The following is a 26,615-nucleotide window of genomic DNA, read 5'->3' as shown; positions in this document are numbered from 1 at the left end:
AGCCCCAGCATCTTTGACTGCCAGTGTCTTCCATATCATAGAAACCTCAAAGTCCCATCATCTCAGCTCAGTCCTGGAGGTCCTTCTACTCTCGTAGGTTTTCACCCGTCGCTCCTATGCGTTGTCTCATCAATCCTTCCTTTTTCTCTGATCATCCTGCTTACTTCCCTCTGTTTACTTCGGTTCAGGACCACCATGATTACCTCTTTGTGAACACATAAGACCTCACTTCCCATCACTTTCTGACTTCACTGAATTCACTTGAACAAAAAATACAAGCAAGAATAAATCCAGGTTCACTTCACACTTCCATCCCTGCTGCAGAGTATGACTCAAAAAAAAAAACCCACACAATTATTGTAGCATGCAAATTCAAGTATGTGTTTATTAAATAAATTAATGAGTAAGGTACAAAAGGTACCCTAGATTATCCTAGATATTATGCTTCACACTAGTAAGTTTTAATATACACACACACACACACACACACACACACACACACACATATATATATATATATATATATATATATATATATATTAAAATCAAACTTTGAAAACCTTAAGAAAATAGAACAGAATGGAGGCCAGGAGATAGTTGAAGGATAACCACAGAAAGAATACAGAGATACAAAATTCTTTTACACTTAGAAAAGCTATGAAGTTATATTAATTTAAGTAATAGAAATTTACAAATTTTAATCTCTTTTAAAATTAGCAGAGTAAACCCATAAAAACAATATTATATGTAATGAAAACTAATAATTACATAAATCAGAGAGTAAGCAATAGTATAGACTAAATAAATTCAACTTTAAAATAAGAGTAATTTTAAAATGTTAACTGCAATAAACTGGAAACACTTTTTCAAGACAATTTTCTTTAGGGCTATGTTTTATTTATTCTTACTCTTTGAAAATTTCATAGATGTATCTTAATATTTCCACTGCCAGTCCTTCCCACCAATCCCTCCCAAGTCCCTCTCCCAAGCATAGATCCCTTCTGGCTTCAAGCACTCTGTCTACTTTTTATCCACTTACTGTGAGCGCATGTGAAAATTATAAAAAAATATTAGAGTGTTGTCCTTTAATTCAATAATTTAGGTTTGGAAAATAATTTGTATTCCAAAAGAGAGTAGCAGTTTAAAATACACGATGTCTTGATGTATATGATGACTTAAAAATAGTAATTTTCTCAAGGCAAAAATTAGTGAAAAAGTCCAACTTTATGAAAAAAAATTTAAATAGAATTTTGTGTATTTCCTACATAATAAATCATTTTTGTTTATTTACTACATAATAAATCATACATATATCCAATAGAAATATTACTTTAAGAACTTTAAGCTTTATTTCAAAAAGTTGCAAATAATAGTAATAATAACAACAACAAGAACAACAATAACTAGACCTGACTATTTCACTGGCTTTTGGGAACATACTCCTCATACGAGGTCACTTTCTACATGGGGAAGTGCTTAAGCTAACTGCAACTTGATATGCCATGTTTTCTTGTTACTCATGGGAGACTTGCCCTTTCTTGTAAAGAAATGGAACAGGAGTAGATTGGGAGGTGGGAACAGAGGAGACTGGCAAGGGGGGACTGGGAGGGGAGGAGGGACAGGATCCTGCATCCAGGTTCTAAAATAAATAAATAAATAAAGTCATTTAAAACCCCAGACCCATGACTATACTTTCCAATGAGCTTCTACACAGAGTAGCTAGTCGGAGCAGAAGCCGTGGAACGTCACACTGGATTTTATTCTTTCACTACTGAATATTTTTTTGCACATATCAATCACCAAAAGCACCACCAAAAGCGAAAATCCCACGACAGATTTAGAACTAGGAAAGCAATTATCTTTATATCCTCTTCTGTAACTTGAGTCCAATGCCTGCATCCTCTTCCTCAGGCCCTAACCCATTCATGTTCCCTTTTCTGCCTATCCTCCTTATCCACCTTGCTTTTAGGCTGTTTTAACAGTACGAGAAAATAGCCATACAATGTTCCTAGAAAAGTTAATTCTATAAAGTGAAAGTTTTCAATTCAGAAAAGAAAAATGTGTGGAGAACTTGAGGAAACAGTCATTACATCTGCATGTGGCACCACCTCTGGTTGGGTTTTTCTAATGGTGTCCATGTGGCTTTCAAAGTTTCTTGACTAAACACAGATTACCCTTACAATCAAAAATATGCTTTTTTTTTACTCAAGAAAATAATAAAAAAGCATAATTAGTCGAATGTGGGAAACAAATCATTGTATGTTATTCATGGTCAGAGTTCGTGGAGAGTGGAATCTATGCATGTGTGCGTGTGTCCCCCTTCAATCAGGTTAATTAATTCTGGTAACCCACATTTATTAAACATATTACAGACCACATATTGTTTTCCCACATATCCTCATGTTTTCGTCCTGATGACTCTATTTCTATTTCTAAACCCTCGTCTGACAATTTGCTTGCTTTCTCTGGCTACCTTCACCTTGAATCATGCAGGAACGCTGTTTGACGAAGCCTTCTGGCAGCCTCTTCTCTTGAATCTGCTTCCTTCCTGAGTTAGCTCCACTGCCTCTGGCTTATCAGCTTCCTATGTAGCGTGTTCCAGGGTTCTGTCTCTTTATGCTTCCCTATCATGGAAGCAGAAGAGCCTGTTTCCGAGAGAGCCGGGCAAGTCAGGGCAGACTGTCCCTGCTTCTCGTCTGCCTGGTGCTTAGCACACTCCCTTCCCGCCACTTCAGGCCTGTAATGATCTTTGTTCCTAGCCACTTTATAGCTGTGCTGCTGCAATTTTGGGGCTCTTTGAGCTGAATGACAGGATAGCTTCCTCAGTCCTGGTGAGCAGAATTGCCCACACACTCAGCATCTCCCTGGATACTTACCTCTTCCCTTTCCTTGCCTTCCCCTTTCTGCTGGTTCCCTCTTACCTTTAGGGATCTGCTTGCCATTCCTTATCACCAGTCTGCCCGGACAATCTCCTGCCTAGATTTCTCATCAGGCAACTCTCTTCGTAGGCACTCCCTCATCTCTGGGAATTGTTCCTTCACAGTAACCTTTACCAGGATCACAAAAACATTAGCATTTAATTACTGCTCAGTTCCCCTGCTTTTCCTCAGACCAGAGGACAGCAGAAGGATTTGAGCAAGTGAATACTTAGCGAGGCAGTATTTCTCCTTTAACATTGCATTTGTGCGAGAGTATGGAATCAATCATAATGGGGTGTTTCACAATCGTGAGGAAAAAGTGATGTTAATGTCTCTGTTACTGTTACATTTGAAACTCAGGCATGCATTCGTCTAAGTTCTTCAGTAAGTTGTGCTGATCAAAATGGTGAGCACTGTCTGTCCTTGAGAAGAGTGTCACATTTCTGTGAGCATAAATGCCAATTTCTGAAATTGTGAAATCATATTGTGAAACCAGTTTAACAATCTAATACAAGAAAAGAGTCATGGTCAGAGAAACTAAGCTCTTGTTGACGTGGAAGTTAGCCTTCAGCAGCATATATGATGTTACTTTCTTTGAAATGTTGCATTTGTTTTATTCCTAGTGCAATCCTGCACGTTTGTGTACTATATGCGTGTTGTTGTGATATTGCTGAGCAGTGAAAAAGCATCAGCAAGTTCGACCACTTCCCTGAGTTTGGACAAGAGTAAGATTGCAAATACACTAGTAATCCGATGGCTTACTTGGTCTCAAAATTTGGTCCATGTATCTTACCTCTCCTATTTCACAATTCTATGTTTGCATCTAAGTCAAACTTACATATTATTATGCCAGTGAAAACATGCAATCTCAGAAACATCAAAAAAGTTCACTAGTAGCTTGAACAAAGACAACTGTGGCTTCTATCATTCAATTATATCTTTTAATGGTTAATATGTATTTTACTATACTTAACTGAGTTTTGTTATTGTGTTCTTAACAAACAATGTGTTTTGAAATGCCAAAGTCTCTCTAAAAAAGAGTGCTTATAAAATGCAGAGCTCAATAAAAATCAGTAAAAAATAAATATAATAAATAATGTCAACTGGAAAAAAGGAGTGCTTATATCCTTCACAATATGGGAACAAGACAGGTTGACATTGCGAACAGCCAGCTAGTCTGTGGACAAACAAGCCAAAACAAGTTAAATCCATGCAGCAAAAAGGAAACACAGTATAGGTAGAACATAGTGACCAATAGTATTCTGTCCTAAGCAATTTAACAATCTATACAAGAAAAGAGTCAGGATCAGTGGCTATAGAAGAAAATAATTATCAGGTGACAAATTCAAGATGTGCTTCTTGTAGTGTGTTTTGTACTGGATCAATACATATGTAACTGCATGTGTTTGTATGTTACATAATTATTAACCCATATTCCCCAAGAGGCAAGACTTACCTAGTACATTATGGTATCCAGTTCTTTTTGCCTGTAGAGTATAGTCAGAATATTACCTTGTGTGGTTATTTATGTTAGGTCTTTTCCTCAAATCCTCCATTTCTGGTTGCAGCATTTATTCGCTTCTAGCACAACTTTCTGTTTTGCATCTCATCACATTTTTGCGTTCTACAGTATTATCAGTTTTTTTCCCACCCCTTGGCAGGTTTTTGTTTTGTTGTGTTTTTTTTTTAAGACATTATTCTGACTCTGAGACTAGAGTTTCTTACTCTCCTGGTCACTGGGAGCCAGTGCTAGGAATAACTTTGAATTAAGAATGTTGCTATCACTGTATCAGGTTGCAAGTCTCCATGCTGGATAAATATTGGCTAGTTTATTAATCTGGAGGAATTAAACCTGGTGGTGACTGCCATAAATCATTATACTGTGGCACTCGAAACCTTGTCAAATCCTTTTCGGAACAAGATGGAAATATTTTTGTTTAGGATACGGTGTCCAAGGCAACGTTTGATAGTTACAGGTGTTGGGTTAGAAACTCTGCGAAATGCAGGATCCTGCCTATTCCTGCTTACAGCGTAGGACCAATCTTTCCAGATGCATCAGCAGCGTTCGTTTCCCTTCACCACAGATTTTAATAAGGCTGCGTAAGCTAGATAAGATGCAGAAACATTTCCCACCAATAAGAACTCTCTAGGACTTCGGCTCCTACTGAAATAGCCCCAAGTATGACACTTTTAAAATAGCCTTTAGCGTTGATATGATTCGTGCTACTAGAAGCTATTTTTCATAGTAAAACCGTAAATGAGGGAGGTTTGATTTCCATGGTCTAAAAATCATAGAAATGATAGAAAAGGGGGGTTTTGAGTTGAGTATTGTTTATTCTGATAAAATATAACCAGAGTGATTGACTAACTCACTGTTACTGTGCAACATGGTACCATATAAACCATTCTAGCATGTTATTTATATAGCGAACCTGGTCTGTAGATGGAGATTGCTATTCAAACAACAGAAGTATTTTGATATGAGAGTAGTTGAAAAACTAGGGTCCATTAGAGGTCCAAAGTCCAAGATGCCTGGTCTGTCCATTGGTGTGAAAGGAGAACAGCTTTTTAAAGTGATGTTTTGTCCATGGCGTGCAGTTCCTTCCAACAGCCCTCCCCTTACTCCACTGCATCCAGACTGGAGATAGCTCTTCGCTCTTCCCTGCCTCCCCCTGTCTGGTGCTGGCAATTGTTTTCTGAAAGCTCTCTCCATCAACGTTTTCTTTCTGTTAAATATCTGTCTTGTCTTTAAAATTCTCTCCACACCATTGCTCTTTATATTTTATGAGTTTTGTTTCAGAGTGCTCACTTGTTTACCCAAAGAAAGAGCTAAGATCCTGAGCGACCAGAAAGGACGAGTGACAAAAGAGAGGGGGTTGCCTAGCAGCACGGATGCATGGAAGGGAAGCATCAGTAAATGGAAGGAAAATTGATGTCGTGAAATCTAAGGAATTCTGAGAGATAGGGAAAGAAAGGTGGATGGGGAGAGGAAAGGAGAGGCTGTTCTTGGCTTTGTAATATGCAAATGAATTAGAAAAACAAAAATGCAAGTGTCCTACATAGCTTTTGTTTTCATTTTTAAAGTCACATTTCATATTTGTTTATATATCAATCATTTGGATTTTCCAAAGTGCTATATTCTGAAATACTATAAATGATATCAACCTGAGGGAATCTGAGGAAATCATATGTTTTTTTTCTTGTTGGTTTTTTTCTTTTTTTGCATGTCATTGGGATTTTCTCTCAGATAATTTTCTCAATGTTCACTTGCCTGCGGATTTTGAACTTTTTCTCAGTTCACACTCAAATTAATTTGGCAAACTAATTTAATTGTCTTCGACTCATTTTTCATATTGATCCACAACTGAACAACCTTAGAATCACAGTGGCATGTAACTGCGGACTGGAAGGACAGGAGAACCCAGAAGAGCTGAGTCTGAAGTCAGGTGGTCTCCATGCTCATATGTGAGCCACAGACACAAAGCCCTGGGCCGAGGAGCAGAGTGACGCACTACTCACTCCAAAACACTTGCAATCAAAATGAGACAATGCCATATCAGGTCCACAGTGAGCAGAAACCTGTTCTGATACCAAGGCCATGCACTCAGCACCAAAGTAAAAATTTTGGAGTCCTGGACAAAGGTCGTGCTGAATACCACAGGAACGTCTCTGGAAACAAGCTTTCTTAAAAATTTTTGTTCCACTAGAGAGCACTAATGACCAAACTCTTACTGCTGAGTTTTAGCAGAGACAATTTTACTTTTACTACTTACACATTTCTTTAATATATTCTATCTCAAAAAGGCTTGTCTGAAGAGACCAACGTTCTGACATCCACGGGGATGAGCATAGCATCTACAACCAAGAAGGGCTTCTGGGATTTGTCATAATGCCATCTGAACAACAGCAACAGACTACAGAAGTAGACTGCCAAATCATTGATAAGATTATCTTAAATTTCAGTACAGTTCCAAAGGACTTCCAAACTGATGTCAGCCCTGGGGAAAGGTGAAGAGGATTGGTGAGTATGATTTTATAGGGTGGAGCATCATTTCACTACTCCAGTGGGACTCAGTGTCAGGCAGAATTATGTTGTGCTTTCTCCCTTATCAAATAGCAAGAACGCGTTCCCTGAGGCTCACAGTCGATCCTAAAGGCTCAGCTAGTCGTGAGGTGCTGACAAAATCCAGAAAGCAATACCAAATTGTTAAGTCACTATGATCATGGAACCATGAAACCACTAAGTGAGAACCATGCTGGTGAGCATTGAATATATAACATTTCTACAACAAATGAAAAACAAATCAGCAAGTGAAAGTTTTTCAACTAAAAGAAAAGAATGTCAAGGACTTTGTCTTGCCATGGGAGACATGTTCTTCTGAGGAGTGTTGTCTATGAATCTATCTGACTGCCAGCTTTGTGAGTCAAAACCACAACCAGCGAGGAACTGAAACTCCCTGCAGATCAAATGTTTGAGGTTTGGTTGTACCATATACTGACTCACCATCTCCTCGGCTGTGCCTCTCCCTCCTCCGTATCTCACACATATGTAATAGTTGGCTCCACACTTCCTCCTCAAATCTGTTCTCTCTCTCTCATGTTTTCATTGAGACACATCAATCCACTGAATACACTGAGTACATTCAGCTAGAAAAACGTGCATATCATTTCCTTCTCAACCAATCAGTCCTGTCTAGTGATTACACATCATTTACCTCAGTCCGTCCCTTTGGTTTCCAGGCTATGACATCTTATTTCAACCCTGAATTCTTTTTTGGACCAGAAGAACCAGTTGTCTCTCTTTCCAATCTTTGTGCTTCTAATTCACCTTTCATTCTTTTTGTTTTGTTTTTCGAAACAGGTTTTTTTTCTGAAGCTCTGGAACCTTTTCTGGAACTAGCTCTTGTACACCAGGCTGGCCTCGAACTCACAGAGATCTGCCTGCCTCTGCCTCCCGAGTGCTGGGATCAAAGGCGTGTACCACCATCACCCAGCTAGTAGTTCACCTTTCCTATTAACATAAGTATTGTCTGTCCTGAGACTGGAACACAAGGTTGGGAAACAGAAAGTCATGAATTTAAATTTTCACTCTATTATCAACAAGATACAAGTATCTGACTATGTCACTATGCCTTTTTTAAAAATTTTATTGATTTTTATTGAGCTCTACATTTTTCTCTGCTCCCCTCCCTGCCACTCCCCTCACCTATAACCCTCTCCCAAGGTCCCCAATGCTCCCAATTTATTCAGGAGATCTTGTCTTTATCTACTTCCCATGTAGATTAGATCTATGTATGTCTCTCCTTGGTTCTCCTCGGTGTTGTCTAGGTTCTCTGAGATTGTGATTTGTAGGCTGGTTTTCTTTGTTTTATGTTTAAAAACTACTTATGAGAAGTACATATGATAATTGTCTTTCTGGGTCTGGGTTTTCCCACTCAAAATGATGTTTTATAGCTCCATCCAGCCTGCAAATTTCAAGATGTCATTATTTTTTTCTGCTGCATAGTACCCCATTTTGTAAATGTACCACATTTTCCTTATCTATTCTTCAGTCGAGGGGCATTTAGGTTGTTTCCAGGTTCTGGCTATGACAAACAATGCTGCTATGAACAAAGTTGAACACATGTCCTTATGGCATGATTGAGCATCCTTTGGATATATACCCAAAAAGTGGGTCTTGAGAAGGGTGTTTCCTAGTTTTCTGAGAAATTGCCACACTGACACCCAAAGGGGTTTTACCAGAGGTCTGATCTCCAAAATATACAAAGAACTCAAAAAACTGGTCATCAAAAGAACAAATGATCTGATAAAAATGGAGTACAGACCTAAACAGAAAGCTCTCAACAGAGGAATCTAAAATGGCTGAAAGACACTTAAGGAAATAAATGTTCAACATCCTCAGTCATCAGAGAAACGCAAATCAAAACAACTCTGAGATTTCATCTTACACCTGTAAGAATGGCCAAGATCAAAAACAGTGATTACAACTTATGCTGGAGAGGTTGTGGGGTAAAGGGAACACTCCTGCATTGTTGGTGGGAATTACTATGCCTTTTAAAGACCAAGTTTACCTATAAAATGGAGAGGTAACAGTGTCTGTGTCATTAAGAAAACTGACCTTATACTTCTAACACACAGGATCCACTGTGAAACAGGTATCATAGATGTTAGTAATTGTCTTTGAGATTTAGTTGTAGAAGAGAATGTTTTCCTATAAGAATCTACTTCAAGCAGGCCAACACTGTCTTTCTAGAGATAGGAAGAAAGCAATGGCCTATGTCAGAGGGTCGGTCATATGGATCCTTTACCTGATGCTTTCTGGACACCTCTTTATGCCAGCGGTTCTCAACCAGTGGGTCATAATATATATATTTCCTCTTTTAAAGGGATGTTCAATTTGTTCACGGCAATGGCAGTGTGACAGAGGTGTCAATATGTCAGTTCTAAACTTTGCCGTAGCATGATGATTCTTCCACTGTCCCCACTGGAAGCTTCTCCATTGGAAGTTCTCAATGGAAAGCTAATATTCATCAAACCCAATCTTTTAGAGCACATGCACTCCCATAACCTTGTTGATGGGTAGAAGACTAAAGCAGAAGAGTTCCAGCCAGCCTGCCACCAGGTGGATGAGATAATAGTTATTATTTTGAACTGTTGTTTCAAGGATTATTTTTTACATAGTATCTTTGTAGTCATGGCCAACTGGAATATCACCAAAGTAAGTTCATTTGGATTTTTCATGCTTGATTTTCCCTGAAATAGAAAACTAATATTGATTGACAGGCAGATATATAAATTCACAGATCTGGGATTTTGATGAAATTCAAAACTCCACAAGTTTGCAAGTCTAGGAGGACAGTTAGACAAGAATGTTCCCCCTCACCCAGGAATCTAGAGCCAAACTCTGGGTTGATGAGGAGGAGGCAACATAGGAAATAATCCTGGATAATAAATGACCAGGGTGTCTCTGAGCCAGCAGGTGGAAGGTTCAAAGGTCTACAAAGGAAAGACAAAAAGTGATTATTAGAACAGTCGACTCCATGTATCCAATAGAATGGAGAGCAGCATATTCTGTGTGTTGTGGTTTCAACAACTAGATTGCAACAAAACAAAGAATAAACATCAGAGAAGAATGGAAACAGTGAGACCATTCTTCCAAGATGTCTGAGGCAATCAACGTTAGTATGACAGATTTCTGTTTGCTTTTAGAGTGTGTGAATCTGCAGATGACTCTGTTATCAGCACATGGGAATAATGATGGGAGGATCTGAGTATACATGTGATTCAGAGAATTGGGGCAGTGTGTTTCTGATTTATGAAATAACTACATTATGATCTTTGTAATTTGCAAGACAGAGAATAAAGTAACAAGTGCAGGTAAGTTTGTAAGTTTGGTGCTGGGCTGTTAGGAAAAATTTGACTTCTTTTATTTCTTCACTGGAGTGTAGGGAAACATAATCAAGAGGAAGATGGGTACACATGGAAGGGTGGCTGTAGATGGGGAAAAATTTAAGTTACAAAGTCAAAATATTTCAACATATGAGATTGAAATATGAGAAAGAAAATAGCCTCCCAGCACTATTAGTGTACCTCTTCATAAATTTATTAGAGATTTGAGATACGACCATTGGCTCTGGTGAATCACAGGTGATTCTTTTCATCTACTTATTTTAACAATGTGAGTCATAGTTTTCTTTTGAATTTTGTGAGTTTTTAATATTAGCTTAATACTTGCTTAGTTTATTTCTAGAACTCTTTCTCTGTATTGGAGATAATCTCATACTTTTGTTCATAATTTCTGACATAGAGAATATTTCTGTTCTTTTAAGGTCATGAAATCTCTTTTCCTCCTTCCTTCATGTAATTTTATGCTTCCATTGTACTTACAGAGAAAGTCAGGAAAATACAGGGTTTGAATTCTGAAATTCATTTTCACTTAACAAATTTCATTGAGACCTTGAGAGGTTAGAAGACTCAGTAAGCTAGTAATATACCTACCAGAGAAGCAGGCCTGACAAACTTCCAGGAAACTTGTGATATCATAGGTCCCAATCCTTCCCTTTCCAATAATAACTAACATTCCATTTCTATGGAATTGTGTATTTCATTTTGCATAGATCAGAAGCAAAGAGAGACTAGTTGGCTCTATATATTATCTAGAGAATCAAACTTTTGGGAACAAAATCCAGTGCTACCAGGCAACAAACTTTCCATGGAATCAGCTCCTTGTGACTTTTCCTGTCTCTATGATGGTGTATTTTTTTTTAAGTTGCAACCCAAATTGGGCTAAATTATTAATTAGACATTTAGTTAGATATGAGAAAGAAATCAGCATTGCTAAAAGTTGATTTAACAGGCAGAGTAACATAATCTGCTATGAATCTTATTTTAATATTTAATAAGTAAAATTTTTGAAGTCTATATTTTTACAGTGAGTCTCTCTTGCATGATAGAAATTTTCTTTATCTACGAGTGCAAAAAGAAAAAGAAGGAAAGTAATTTCAAGGAAAATTATAGAATATAGACATTAACACATAAAAGCCAGATGTGGTAGTAGACAAGTCTATTTCTGTCAATCACGTGACTGTGGAAGAAGGATGGTGAGTTTGAGGCCAGCATGGTCTACATAATCAATTCAAGGCCCATATGAGTAGTGACAAGATTTGGAATTTAAAAAAAAATAAAGAGTGAAAAAGGGGTTGGCATGTACATTTAATACAGTCATAGAACAAAAAAAAGCACTTTCTACTGCTATGAATTTCAAAATAACATGAGAAATATCCAGATATTAAAAATATATTCTAAGTAACTAGTCACTTGGAAACAAAAAATAACATGAGAAATATTCAGATATTAAATATATACTCTAGTAACAAGTCACTTGGAAACAGAATGTTTAGATAACTATAAAATCTGAAACCTTAAAGGAAACGTGATTTACTCAAAGATGCTCAGCACAGAAGAATGGGTAACATGGAGACCTGTGAACCAGCCCTCCTGTCACAGAAGTTCATGAAATGCTACTCAGAACAGTCCCATTGCTGCCAGTTACTCACCCCAGCAGGTGCAGTCTTCAAATCATGATGTAAGTGTCTAAATCTCTCCCCACTCACAGAAGCCTAGGAATACTTTCCCAAGCAGCTGAAAACCTTTTTGGATGGATAAAGGAAGTTTCAGCCAGTGTGATCAGCATTTGCTGTTCGTGGTCCTCACCCGGCATTGATTTGTGCACCTCGGAGCCCTCCGTGTCTGAACCTGAGGATGCCCAGTGATGTTGTAATAAATCCTTATTTACATATTTATTAAAATTCTCTTCAGAGAATTTTTCTTTTGATAAACACAGTCTGTTTTTCTGGGGTTAATAATTTGCATGGCAACTTGTGTATACACATCCGTTTACGCTTATCTTGAGAAATATATCTAAGTCTTCTGAGAAAACTTTGGTTTATGGACATTGTGTCTCTGAATTTGGAAATTTTTTTTTGTGTGTGTGTATGCATTTGCACATGCACAAATGTGTGTGTGTGTGCGTGTGTGCACGTGTGCATGTGCGTGTGTGCACGTGTGAGCATGCATGTGTGCATGCTTCTAAAACTAAGATCCTTCAGCTGATGAGGAAGTGGAAAGTAGCTGAATCAGAGAGGCATTATTTGTTTTTATGACTTGTATAATAAACAGCTATTTTGACCTTTCTCCTTGACACTGAATAGACAGTTTTAAAAGTACAGATTTTATTTGCACAGCCAAAGGTGGAGGTAATAGTGCTGCAGTAACTGCTGCATTTGCTAAAGGTAGCTCATTATCAGTAATATGTAAAATGGGAGGTCACAACTAGCTGACAATCTGTCTCTATCCATGTGACTGTATTTCTCAGTTAGAGCCTCGATGGCAATCTGTATAAGCTGACTCTTCATAGGACTGAATTTTCAGGAATTCCGGTTTATATCTTTGATCACTACCATCATTATACAAGGTATATTTGTCCATATTGTAATGATAAAAATGTCCCTACCTATTTTAAATGCCCCCAAAATGGGTTAACACCATCCTAGGTTGTGAACCATCAAATGAAAGTTAGTAAATGTAGTAATATGGGCAGCGGCAGGGTTGCGTCCCCGATCCCCCCAGCCGCCTGCCCGGCTCGGCTAGCTTATGCCCGAAATAATTACACACAAACTGTATTCATTTAAACACTGCTCTGGCCCATTTCTAATCATCTGTGTAGCGCCCCTAGGTGCGCTTACCGGGAAGATTCTAGCCTAAGTCCATCCTGGGTCGGAGCTTCATAGCGTGCGTCTTCCCTGGAGCAGGTAGCATGGCGTCTCTCCTGTGTCTGCTCCGGAGAGCAGAGCTGCGGAGTCTGACCTCACTTCCTCTTCCTCCCGGCATTCTGTTCTGTTTACTCCACCCACCTAAGGGTGGGCCTATCCAATGGGCCTAGCAGTTTCTTTATTGCTTAACCAAAGAAATCAATAGATTGATATATGACACTCCCACATCACTTCCCCTTTTTCTGTTTAAACAAAAAAAAAAGGAAGGCTTTAACCTTAACATAGCAAAATTACATATAACAAAACAGTTATCAAGTAAAAATTACATCAGAAACATTTATACATATAACAAAATTGACCGTAAATCTCTATCAATACAAATTATTCATACCTATATCATTTCCCCCTTTAAATGTAAAAGAACATTTATAAACTATATTTGGGAACATGGGCGCAGTTTTTTCTCTCCAAACTGCTTCCTGCTGAATAGGGGCGTCGTTAATGATTTTAGGGTGTAACCTGTGTGCCAGGTTTATCTCAGTTGGCAGTTGAGCAAGGCAATTTTCTGAAGATGTTCACAGCAACCCTTCAGGAGGACGTGGTCCATCATACCAAATCGGAATAGAAGAAATCCATAGAGTCTCATCCTCTGTGAAAACAAAAGAAGACTCTCTCCAAAGCATCATATCCTTAGACCCAAATTCTGAAATCGTAATACCCTTATATCCATTCTGGTTTAGCTTGGCAGCCCAGGTAATGAAATGTCTCTCTGTACTTAGCTCCTTCACAGTCAAAAATTTTAAAGAAAACACAATAATACAAAGAATCCAGACTCTCTGTGAATTTTTCATCTTTACGCGGCTTATTTTTACTCTATCACTTTACTTTATTCTGTCTCTTTAAAGACTTTACCTTTTACTTTTTTCTTTTTAAACCATTAACTTTATTTTCTATATTCCTTTTCTTTTCTCTCCCAAGCCTACGTACATTCATCCAACAGTGTGACTTGTTTAGTGGTCTGAATCTGTCCTATTGTGAATCTGCAATTTTTTACTATCCAGGAGCACTTTTGATTTGTGCCTTTAAATCACTAGGCGCTTAAGAATCTAAGCTGTGACATTCCTAGGTTAACTTTTTGCTTTTTGAGCATATATCTTTGACCTGGAATAACCCTGTAGACCAGGCTGTCTTTGAACTCTCAGAGATCCGCCTGTCTCTGCCTCCCAGGCATTGGGATTAAAGGTGTTTGCTACTACACCTTGAACTCACAGAGATCTGTTTGTCTCTGCCTTTTAGGCACTGGGATTAAAGGCGTGTGCTAACACACCTTGAAGTCTATCTCAAGACAAACATGGAGAGGTCTATCTCCCTCTGCCTCCCAAGTGTTGGGATTAAAGGTGTGTACACACAACAACTCTCTTCCTTTTCTTTTTTACTTTAAGAACTTTAACTTTTAGTCTGCATATATTTTTAACACACTTTAAACCATTCAGAAATTTTCTCTGTCTTTGAATCTCTCTTTACTGTATCTCTCTCTGTTTTTCTGACCACGTGAGTCTTTAATTTACCAAGCAATATCAGTAGAATTAAAGCCGTGGCTTTGCGGGCTAGATCCAGTCCATTCCTTAGCTTTCCAGCCTCATGGCGGAGGTACTGCCTGTAGCCACGTTTATAGCATTTCAAGGTCCCTGCCAGCCAGCAAGCTACAACAGACAACACTCAAGTCCTCTCTTGGTAGCCGGCCCTCCTGCCTCAAACAGTCAGAGTTTGCCCTGGCAGGATGGCCCAGAAAGCCGGCATTTTAAAACAACACAGGTTTGTTCCTGCTGCTGAGTCAGGAAAATTTCAAAATGGAGGACGTACCATTTTGTGCGAGCTCTGGGGCTACCAGGTAGGAGCGGCACTCAGCACTTTAATTCTGAGACTGAGCGTGCAGCACAGAAATTCTTTTCATCCAAGTAACATCCAAATCTGACACGCAGAGCACTGCACAGTCTAAAAACACATCCCTGTATGGCGGCAGGAATCTGCCATGCTCTTCCGCCTGCCTAAGCCTGATTCTGCCTTCTGCCCAGGAGCAGGCGGGGAGCTCTGAGTCATCTTCACGGTCTCAGAGCACTCTCCTTCCGATCCCAAGCGGGAATACAAACATAAAGCCAGAGTTTGCACTGGCGGCACAGCCCCAGGAAGCAGCTTTAAGATAATGCAGCTTTTTTTCTGCTGCTGTTGCTGAATCAGGAAATCTCTCTACGGCACGCCACGAACAAACAGCAAAAATCTGTGTTAAACTCTCTCTCCATTATTTTTAAGCCTTCTCAGGTTTTTTAAGTGGGTTTAGTCCATCACGTGGGGCGCCATCTGTAGTAATATGGGCGGCGGCAGGGTTGCGTCCCCGATCCCCCCAGCCGCCTGCCCGGCTCGGCTAGCTTATGCCCGAAATAATTACACACAAACTGTATTCATTTAAACACTGCTCTGGCCCATTTCTAATCATCTGTGTAGCGCCCCTAGGTGCGCTTACCGGGAAGATTCTAGCCTAAGTCCATCCTGGGTCGGAGCTTCATAGCGTGCGTCTTCCCTGGAGCAGGTAGCATGGCGTCTCTCCTGTGTCTGCTCCGGAGAGCAGAGCTGTGGAGTCTGACCTCACTTCCTCTTCCTCCCGGCATTCTGTTCTGTTTACTCCACCCACCTAAGGGTGGGCCTATCCAATGGGCCTAGCAGTTTCTTTATTGCTTAACCAAAGAAATCAATAGATTGATATATGACACTCCCACATCAAGTAAACACATTACTGACTAATATATTTAATATAAAATTGCCAAGTGAATATCCATCTTACTTTTAGATCATCTCACAGCCCACCCCAAAATTCTATTGCTAGACCTCCTAATGTGTGGTGAATCTATTTCTCTGGGTTGTTTTACAGAGCCCTGAAACACTGGACCACTGCTAACTCCCTCCCGGATTCACCTTCTGCTGCCTGGAAGATAGGGTGAAGGATTTTGAGAGAACTCTTTCAAAATTCCTTACCTTCTTTGTATTTTCTCTTAGAGGCTTTCTGATCCTTCCACTCCATCCACTGTTTTCCAGCGTATGTATGGTTTAATCTCCCAGAGGCAAGAGAGTCCAGGCTGAGTTGCATCTACCTTTACTTGAAGAGAAGATGAATGATGATAGGAAGCTGTAGCGGCGTAAACGAATGCAGATTGTAAAAATATATATAGTTTTAATGTAGAAATAGACTTACAGAACCACCGTTCCCGCGGAGACCAGGAAAGCAGAAGAGAGAGCTGGGAGCACGCTCACCAAATTTATAGGCAGACATTAGCCCAAGGCGAACACGCCCCCCAAGGGGCGGGACTTATCCCTACAGGAAGCAGATTGCTATAAACCCGAGTTAGCAGCATTGCTAGGCAGGATGGAAGAACTAATTTAAGAAGAAAGTTCCAAGGAAAAGGTGATAAAACCAAAGGTTAAATGCCATCAAATAGAATACATGTAAACCATAAGAAAAAAAAACCATGAAGTGTTGGAATTAGGCAACATCTAAATATCAATTATAAGGCAAATGAGGAACCACTGAAGGCAATCAACAACAAAACAAAACCCTTCTTTATGTTTCTGCTACAGTGTTAAAGAAGACTCATAAATTCCAACAGCTGAGGAACTTGATTTCTGGGCAAGGAAATGAAGAGGAAGAGTGATACTAATTAATTCTGCATCAAAGCAAGAACCCTCATTTAGATGTGAACTGACTCTTGGAGATTATGATTTTCTTGGGTGTGCACATTTGTTTCTATTTTTTTTTTCTGTAGCTTAAGGTTTGATTTAAGTCAGAGGTTTTACCCATGTCTACTCTTTAATTTGGTGTAGGTCTATATTCTGGTCTGGCCAACACAATGAAAATTTTGTAAGGAGGTAAATATCTTTAGTTAGGCATCATGAAGCCTCTCTGTCTGCCCCACCATAATCAGAAGGACTTGTTTGGTCCTATGCTGGTTCCTTCCCAGTCCGGCTGGAGTTGGTGAGCTCCCATCAGCTCAGGTAGACTGTTTCTGGAGTACCCATCATGGTCTTGGCCTTATTCTTATTCCTCCCACTCTTCAACTGGACTTTGGGAACTCAGTTCAGTGCTTCAATGAGTGTCTCTGCTTTTGTTTCCATTAGTTGCTGGATGAAGGTTCTATGGTGATATTTAAAAGGTATAATGAAAAAAGATAGTTTGTTTTCTTTGAAAAAATAGATAAAAAGGAAAAAAATGAAAAGTAATACCTAGTCAAATATTACTAAGCCCCTTGGACATGAACTATTGTTAACTTATACTAGCAAAACAAGTATATGTTAGCTTTTCATAGTTTATTGAGTTTTCAGTAAACTGTAAACCTAGGATCCACCTAGATTTTACAGAGAGCTGACTAAAGAATTAAAATGAAAATAGAGTCTAGGTAAATGATCTTGAATCTACTATATCTTTCAGGATTGCAATAATCTTTGCCTACTCTGCCTTGGTTTCAGTGTCAGTACATCCACTACCATTATAAATGGTCAGTGCCGAAACTTTGCCTTTGTCTTCTAGCTTTTAGCCTAGAGCCCAGACATCCATGAGAGGGCATTCCCCAGGTTTATCAGATTTACTTCAGTTGTGCAAACAAGTCAATAAACCTAGTGGTCTTTGTGAACTCCACGGTGGGCCACTGCTGGAATTTGACTATCAAGTATATTCTACTCAAAACAGGATGGTTGTATTGACGTTCATGACTCTAGGTATCTGTGTCAATTTGAACCTGTGTCTAACAAACCTTTTGAAACACTTTTCTTTTTCTTTTACTCCTGTGTATAATACATTTGCAAATGCCAAGGTCTGATTAGAATAGACTATGGGAATCATTGCTGTCTTTCTGTGGTGTTTCAGCTTTCTTTCTTAGGGAAGAGTCATACCTTCAGCCAGCAGTCCCACTGTCTAAAAACAGACTTAGGTAGATGTAGAATGTAGGTAAGGGATGGGAACATCTTTTGTTTTTTGTTTGTTTTTTTTTTTTGAGTGACTGCCCTCAGCCTCCATCCTCCTTCATTTTGCTTCATGCACTGTAACTTAACTAGATTACATACACATCTTGCTCTTACATAATTTCCATTATACTCTCTACCTCTATAGATCTCCGTAGGCCTTCTCCCGCCTGCCATTCTAATGCTACTGCTCATGATAATAATTGTATCAATAGGAGTCTGACAGTTCAGCATTGCCACCTTGTCTCCATTAATTAGGGCCCCTATGAGTCCTACTGTTATCAAAGAATCTGGTTATTACCAGTGCAGCTAACAATGCCATTTTTCCTTTGATACATAAAATTTTCCCTCAGAGATCATAGTGGTCTGATAGGTTTTCTAACTCAGTCGATGCCCATTTATGTGAGTCTTTGATGCTCACAACTGTAGTTTTAAACAGTTTTGATACTTCCACCTCAGAGTGGAGCCAATAAATTTGAGATGTGGGGTGTCCTTCTATAAATTGCAAATAGGTGTTGCTTTTATTGGTTGATGAATAAAGCTACTTTGGCCTATGGCACAGCAGAATATACCTAAGCAGGAAATTCAAGCAGAGATAAAGGTGAAAAAGGGCAGGGTCAAGAGAGTTGCCAGCAAGCTGCCAGAGCAACAAGATGTATTAGAAAACAAGTAACACCAGGAATCCATGTGGCGATATACAGATTTTTAGAAATGGGTCAATTTAAATGTAAGAGCTAGCTAATAATAAGCCTGAGCCATCAGCCACACAATTATAATTAATATAAAGCCTCTGAATGACTATTTAATAAGAGGCTATGGGACTGGGTGGGACACAGAAATACTTTCAGCTACAGATTTGTCCAGGCTTCGATGAGACATCCTCATTCTATCACCTTATCTTACCTTCCAGGTACTTTGCACAAATTTCAAGTCCTGTAACTGGGGAGAGCATTCCTATGTGGATAAATACTTTTGATTCAACAATCTCACATTGGTATCCCAAGTTTATTGTCCAGGATCTTTATGACATATATTGACTAGCTTTTATTTAGGTTATAACCCCTTTGTTACTTTAGTAGATTATCTACATGAAGTAAGTTGTGACTTAATCTTAGTTACTGATTTAGTGTCAGGCAGAGTTGGGACCTGGCCATGACTGCAGATGGGATAGAATGGGAATGGTTGTGCATCCTGGGAAAAGCACATTTAATCTTGCAAAGAAGAGACCACAATCAAAGAAAGCCTGGTCTACTAATTAAGAAGGAGTGTTTTCAGTGACTCAGAAAATCCTGGAGATTTAAAGTTTGGGAGTGCTTCAATCCAAGTACCTATGTCACAGGTTTCATAATCTTACTCTTTCCCATTATTGAGTGGGAGAATCCTCCTAGCATTGGGAATTCTGTGTCCCCAGCACTCAGTTCCTAAAGAAAAACATAATCTTCAGCCTTTGCATTTCACTGGCCACAGAAGACCCTCTTTATATTAGTGATTGATTTCCCCACCATTTTCCAATATAGCAGTGGCCCCTAGAAATAATCATCCTATTCAAAATTCCTTAAAATTACCATTGCCACAATTTCTCAAACTCCTGAGATGGTGAACCTGCCACTGAATTAATTTTAGTATCTACTTTCAGTTTTGTGCCTCCGAATTTTTTTAATAATTTCACTGCAACTGAATGTCAGATACTGACAGTGATCCTTCTGTGGCTGCTGAAGAGGTTTTTTATTGCAATCTGACTGACAGGTGACCTAGCTCCATACATTTACCGTAGAGTTTGCCTCCTATGATGATTCGAGTTCAAAGGTCACAGGTCAAATTTGATGATACTTTAATGGATTGGGTAGTTACCCTTCTCAACAACAACTGGCCAGTAAGAGAAGAGAATCCAAAGCTTTGACAAAAGAAACTAATCATGCTGTAGTTACAAGGGATGTCTCAGAGGAGTTTTATAAGGCATTCTTCAGTTTGTGGACACTTCATAGTAGTTCCAACTTGAAAAATGGGAATGTCAGCCATTCATCCTCTTCAATTGACCACACATTGTATGTAGGAAGCACAGTAGAATGAGAAATAATACTGAAAACCGCCTCAGTGGAAGACAAGGGCTAGGCAGAGCTCATCATAGTTTGAAGTCACCACAACCATTAGAGGAGTAAGAGTTTTCTTCATAGGGAGGTGAGAAAAATTAAGGTAGTGTAGCACCTTTTACTAGAAAAGTTAGTAAACCCTACAGGGGGAAAATCAGTCAACTATATGTGGAAGATAACGGTGCCTAGAATTGGGTGAAGCAAGGAGGGATCATCTCAGTGTTGAGAGGCTATATAAGCAGAAGATAACTCCCTTACTATACCTTAGAAAAGGCAAAAGGAAGATTTGCAGACGAATTTGGTGTAAAGAGTAAGAGATTGTTTAAGTCAGGATTCTGTTTGAAAATTGAACAAAACGGAGAAATGCATTATAGAGGATTGACTGACATGATTTCAGAGTCTGAGGAGTCCTATAATGTAGTAATAAGGAGCGACGGGGCTGCGTTCCCAGCACCCCGGCCGCCTGCTCGGCTAGCTTAAGCCCCGAAATAATTACACGGACACTGTATTCTTTTAAACACTGCTTGGCCCTTTAGCTTTAGCCCTTACTGGCTAATTCTGATATACCGAGCAACCCATCTCTAATAATCTGTGAGCACCGGTCTTACCGGGAAGATTCTAGGTCGGAGCTTCATCGCGTGTGTCTTCCCTGGAGTGGGGAGCATGGCGTCTCTCTGAGGCGTCTGCTCCGGAGAGGAGAGCTGTCGAGTCTGAGCTCACTTCCTCTTCCTCCTAGCGTTCTGTTCTGTTTACTCCACCTACCTATGCTCTAACCAATAAAATGGGCCAAGGCAGTTCCTTTATTAGCCAATGACCTTCCTCCATCACTATAACATACCTGTTATAAGCTGTGTTCAAGCTGAAGGCTCACGAAACCTGGGAAGCCCAATTGTGAGTCACAGCCTGAATTCAAAGTGCCAAGAATGCAGTGATGTGTTAAAGCAAGTGCTAATAGATCTTCCAGACCACAGGGAGAGACGGATTTTCCCTCTTCCACACTTTTCCTCCTTCTGGACCTCCACATGCTGCATGATGTCCACCAATATGGATAGGAGTGATCATTTCAAACTCAAACACTGGGCTTTCCCCAGAACACTCCAGCACTGTTCTAAGATAATGTTTTGCCAGAAATCTGGATATCCCTTTGTTCAGTTTAGTTGACATAGAAAATAAAACATCATAGACATAACAAGGAATGGAGAATGACATCAAGATTTCTGATATAAAAAGTTGAAATTTCTATTAACTACACATTCGGTTTGGGGAGTATTTCAGAAGAAAGATGCCTGATAAGAAGTTATATAATATAGAAGTCCAGAGTAGAGATTTGCCTTCTCAACTCTGTAGCATATAGATGAATTTCAATGTCACTGGATTGGCTCAAATGAAGAAGGAGGTGAATAGAGACAGGAAAGAAAAGGATTACTTGAAGTCCAACCCCGAACCAGTTCATCAGTGGGAGATTAGCCACAAGAGTGATTTTCTAAAAAGCTATGGCGAAAATGTCAGGTGCAACTTATGGGCAATAGAAGAGGCAGACTGAAGTCAAGTTTAAATGTAGCAAAGGGCAAGCACTGGAAATCTTTATCCACGGCTAACTGAAACCGGCTCAAGGCACAGAGTTGAAAAGAAAACATGACTTTTCATGTGTGCTTTGGAGAAATTTCACTGCTAAAGAAGTGACTGGAGCTGTAGTTGGAGGAAAGAAATTGGGTGAGCTAGGAAAGCAAATCAAACGGGTTTTAGGTCACAATGGTAATGATTGAGTTGATGGGAATAATTTGTGATGGAAAGGGGGCCTTTCTATGGTGAATTTCTTGAGCAAAGTTCATAGTAAAAATGTGGTGTGTTTGAACATTAAATAGGAACATCCAGTGTTTCTTCTCATAAGAGGAAGGAAAGAATGTTGAGCAATGATCGTTAATGGCTCACTATTAATGTGATAGGTGGGGCTTATGGAAGTTTTCTTCTTGTGGCTTTTATGAATTAATTCAGTAAAGTAGAAACTGGAACAAAGAGTAGGGAGGTAGTGCCATAGGTTTAAAGACAAAAAAATACAAAACAGAGAATGGAGAAAAGTGTTGTAAATGCTGTTATCATTGAAATCATACATGAACAACTGTAGCAAAATTAAAATTAGACATAGACTCATAGAATATATTTTCTAGTCATAGACACAGGAGTAAAGGAGGCCATTAAGCTTTGTCTTTTCAAAGTAAAGGGTTTTCTCTAACTGTGTTAGCCATGAGAAAGTCAAGACAATGAGGTCTATGAAAATAGGGTATTCAAATTGATTGATTATGGAAATTTGAAAATTGTTGCAAATTATTCCTTATAATGAAGATGCAGGGAAGCAAGGTATGGAGAAAGTGGGAGAATGGTAAGTAAGAGGTGTGAAATGAATTGTAAATTCTGAGGTGGAGTTTAGGGAATATCTGTGAATCGAAAATTAAGGGAATTGATGTGGAATTTCCCTCTGTATGCTGTGATTACCATTAATGAATAAAGAATCTGCTTTGGACCTATAGCAGGGCAGAACTTAACTAGGTTGGGAAAACTAAACTGAATGCTGGGAGAAAGAAGGGCAGAGTCAGAGAGAAGCCATGGAGTAGCTGCAGGAGACATGCTGGGAACTTTGGCCGGTAAACTACTGCCACATGGCGATACACAGATTAATGGAAACGGGTTAAATTAAGATGTAAGAGTTAGCCAATAAGAAGCTATAGCTAATGCACCAAGCACTGATTTAATTAATACAGTTTCTGTGCAATTATTTTGGCCCTAAGCAGCCGAGACAAACAAGCGGCCCCCTCCTACAGGGAATGACCTAGAAACATAGATGGTTGATCTAGAGTGTGACTATAAAATTTTGAAAGAATAATAAAAAAATCATTGTATTGGAACATTATACACCAAGGGCTTGCAAACCATCAGAATCTAAAATGGAATTGTGGCAGAGTAAGCCATGATCTGAAGGGGCATGTCACAATGACTTAAGAGGAGCCTGGAGTTCTTTAGATGACTTAAACGAAGTGGAGATCATGATGTTCATAATACTAAAGCAAGGGAGTGAAAACGCACACAGGGAATAGGATACTCTGGAGTGTTGAAGAGGACAAAGGCACAGATTTCCAGTTGACTCCTCAAGAGGAGTATGCAACCTCCATAAATGAAATGCATTGCAGCCAGCACAAGAAGATAAAAGGATTTCCACAGATCCTGAGGATCTCGGTGATAATGGATAGACAATCTCAGGAGCTAAGGGCACATGGATGATTAATGGTAGGTATATAGAGCCATATAAAAACTACAGTGTGGAAAATAAACAAGGTTCTGGGAATTGAGAGTTTCTGGTTGTCACAAAAACAGTGAAAAGACGTAGAAACATCACTGATCACCAGTCAATAGTATAGGAGCAGAGTGTGGCAATGAATGTACAAGGGTTAGAATTTTCAGCCTGTTCTTCACATCTTGACTTCTGGGGACCAGAAGAGATATATTGTTGACTATGTAGCTATGCATGGAACCACAATGCCTTTGAAACCCTTTCTATGGGGGCAAAAGTCTACATTATTGGTACAATTATTGGCTTCTAATAATTATTGGCAAGTTGAAATGGGCAGCAAGACCCTCTACATTATAATTTTCCCATAAAATAGATAGTAATTTTCTATAAAATAAATTATGAAACAATGATAGTTTGGGTATTTAATGAGAAAAAAATGGATTATGGAGTCATAGTCAGCATAGGAAGACTAACAGGAACTTAACAAAGTTGACCTGCTAATACAACACAAGTCTGAACCTCGGCTTCTTTGAGGACTGTGAAGCATCACTGCCTATGGGACCACTTATCCATGCAGGGATACCTTTCCTTGGGGGATAACTGTAGAGTCTCCGTCCTGTTTCTGTGGAATCTAAAATGTCCTTCAGGGACAGAATGCCCCTTCCGTTCCAGTCATCTTCTCCAAATTAAGTCAGCAAGCTCCTTTCAGAGCAAACCAAGCAATCAAAAAGTGCAGCTGACTGCAGAGATCCTGAACACTTTAAACTCCCCTTTGTCATGTGACTTTAAAACTTATATCCAATGTAATTCTGTTCTGGTGCCTCAATCACCATCACTGTTTTGCTTTTTGAAAGTCCTTATCACTGTAGTTATATTCAACAGCATGGCCTTTGTGTGCTTGTGTTTGCTCAGCTTTCAATGACAGTTTCCCTTTTACCATACTCCTTTTCCCTTCCTCTCCCGTCAGTCCTTCTACTTGAAGAAGACTTTATGAAGTCATCCTTGGAAAGCTACAATATGAAAGTTTCCTGAGTGTTCTCTTGTTATATTTTACTTATTGTCACGTGAATACTTCCAACACTTCCCTTTATCAAGGAAGAGAGGTAATTGTTGCTAGATGTCTGTGTGTTTGTGTGAGTGTGTTTTAATGTTGTCTGAGTACTGTTTATTAAGCTAAGAGCAGTTTCTCAGCACTTGACAGTATATCATGTATATAGTAAATGTTCACGAAATATTTATTTGATGAAAATGTGCTAAAGAACAATCTTGCCTGCAAAGGAAAGGCAAGTGGCTATTTGCTGAGTGAAGAGACAACAGTAAATTAAAATTTCCATTGGAATAAGACTTTTAATTCATTGCACTTTTTTTCAGAACATGGTACAATTTTATTGAATGAAAAAGATTAAAGTTGAATAATTACACTTATATTTTACACTTAATCTCAAGAGACCTTCAGGTGCTATATGTGTGTGTGGAGATACCGTACTATTCCAATTCAAATGCACTTCTGGTAAAACTACAACAGCAAAAACAGCGACTATTTTCTCAGTGTAAACCTTTAAAAAATCTGAATAGACAAATGTTTTCTGAAGTACAATATTATCCAAAAGCCATTTTTCTTTCCTCTTACCAAGCTGCTTAATTTTAAAAATGCTCATGTAACTGAAATCTATTCAATTTTTAAAAATCAATCACTCTCATGCTGACTATTTTAAGTGAGCATGACACTTTGCAGGATCCCATAAATAAATAAAACGTGCACAGCTTTGTTTATGTCGGGAACCTTCTGTTAAGCGCTGCTTCTATTTATTTACTTTTAAATTATGCCAGATTTTTGCAAATTTGAGTCAGTTTGGGGATCAACTTGAAAATTTAAAGACTGGCTATTTACTTTGCTTATGATACTTTGCAATTACATTAGCACAGTAGATTTGAGGGCTGGTAGAAGGCATTATGGGAAAATGTTCAAAATGGACCAAAGTGTTAAACTAGATATGTTACGCTGCTAAAATTTTACGATTTCTCTTAACCTAATTTCCTTTAACTTTTTCTTTCTTTTTTTTTTCTTTATACATCCAGAGAATTTTAGCTCCTATCCCTTTTACTCCGCTAGTCAGTCCATGATTTGTATAGTTCAGTACAAAAGGCCTTGTGATCATGAACACAGATAGGACTCCATAAAGATGATTAGAGAAGTCAAAACGCCCCAGAAAGCCATGCTATTCAAAATAAAGCCCACCAAATAGGTATTCATAAGTGATATTATGATTCACTAATTTGCTCACAATAAAAAACTAACTCCTATTACTTCAAACTAACTGCCTCTTATACATAATTTGGCATGATTCACAAAGCTTACTTAAATCTGAGTAGCCTTTCTAAGGTAGTAAAAGTCAAGTGATAATCAGGGCAGGAAACAATGGTATTTCTAACCAACAGTAATGAATCTCTTAGAATCTCCTTGGACCTTAACAGTAACATGATTTCTATCCTCAACACTGTCATGTTCTTCAAGGGAATCCCATCTTTAGTCCCATAAATGACATGTTTAGAAGTCTCATTGTCTTTGACAGTGGTTGGTTTAATATGTGTACTTATGATCTAATTTTACCTCGGAGGAGTTAAACAGTAGTGCTGCTAGGCAATATTTTCATGCTAAATATTTAGACACATAACAAATCCTTTCTCTTTCTTTGAATATCCTTTATGTCTGGGTATGAGGCCTGAATCTGATGCAGTGGTAACTTTGAGGAAAATATTCTGAAGGAGGTGCCAAGGTGAAGGCACCGTAAGACACAAGAGGAATCATGTCACCCATAACATTGATAAGCCACGGCTATTCCTTGCCTGCAGCCAGCTCTACTCTGAACTCAAAATTTCAACCAGTCAGTGTAAGTGTCTCTTCATGGGCTCAGTTTCATTCTGACAGCCTTTTGTCTGTGGCTGAAGAACAAATTTACCCAAAGCGTTCACATCTGGGCTTCTCCAAGAAGAGTACTGGGTAGCAAAGCATATAGATACAGTTCTTATTGGCACTATTCAA

At 38.9% G+C, this 26,615-nt stretch overlaps 1 long non-coding RNA gene across 1 annotated transcript in view; it reads right to left on the bottom strand.

The window, feature by feature from the left end:
* Positions 1–9,754: 9,754 nt before the first annotated feature.
* LOC142854889 (uncharacterized) overlaps positions 9,755–26,615 on the bottom strand; it is a 27,649-nt gene continuing 10,788 nt past the window's right edge. The window contains exons 2-3 of the long non-coding RNA XR_012911383.1: positions 16,220–16,335; positions 9,755–9,914 (exon numbers count right to left, since the gene is read on the bottom strand). This is a non-coding gene — a long non-coding RNA (uncharacterized LOC142854889). The remainder of the gene's footprint in view (positions 9,915–16,219; positions 16,336–26,615) is intronic.

Source organism: Microtus pennsylvanicus, chromosome 7 (assembly GCF_037038515.1).
Source record: "Microtus pennsylvanicus isolate mMicPen1 chromosome 7, mMicPen1.hap1, whole genome shotgun sequence".
NCBI lineage: Eukaryota > Metazoa > Chordata > Mammalia > Rodentia > Cricetidae > Microtus > Microtus pennsylvanicus.
Note: the sequence above shows the minus strand (reverse complement) of the source record. Positions and strands in the feature narration are given on the sequence as shown.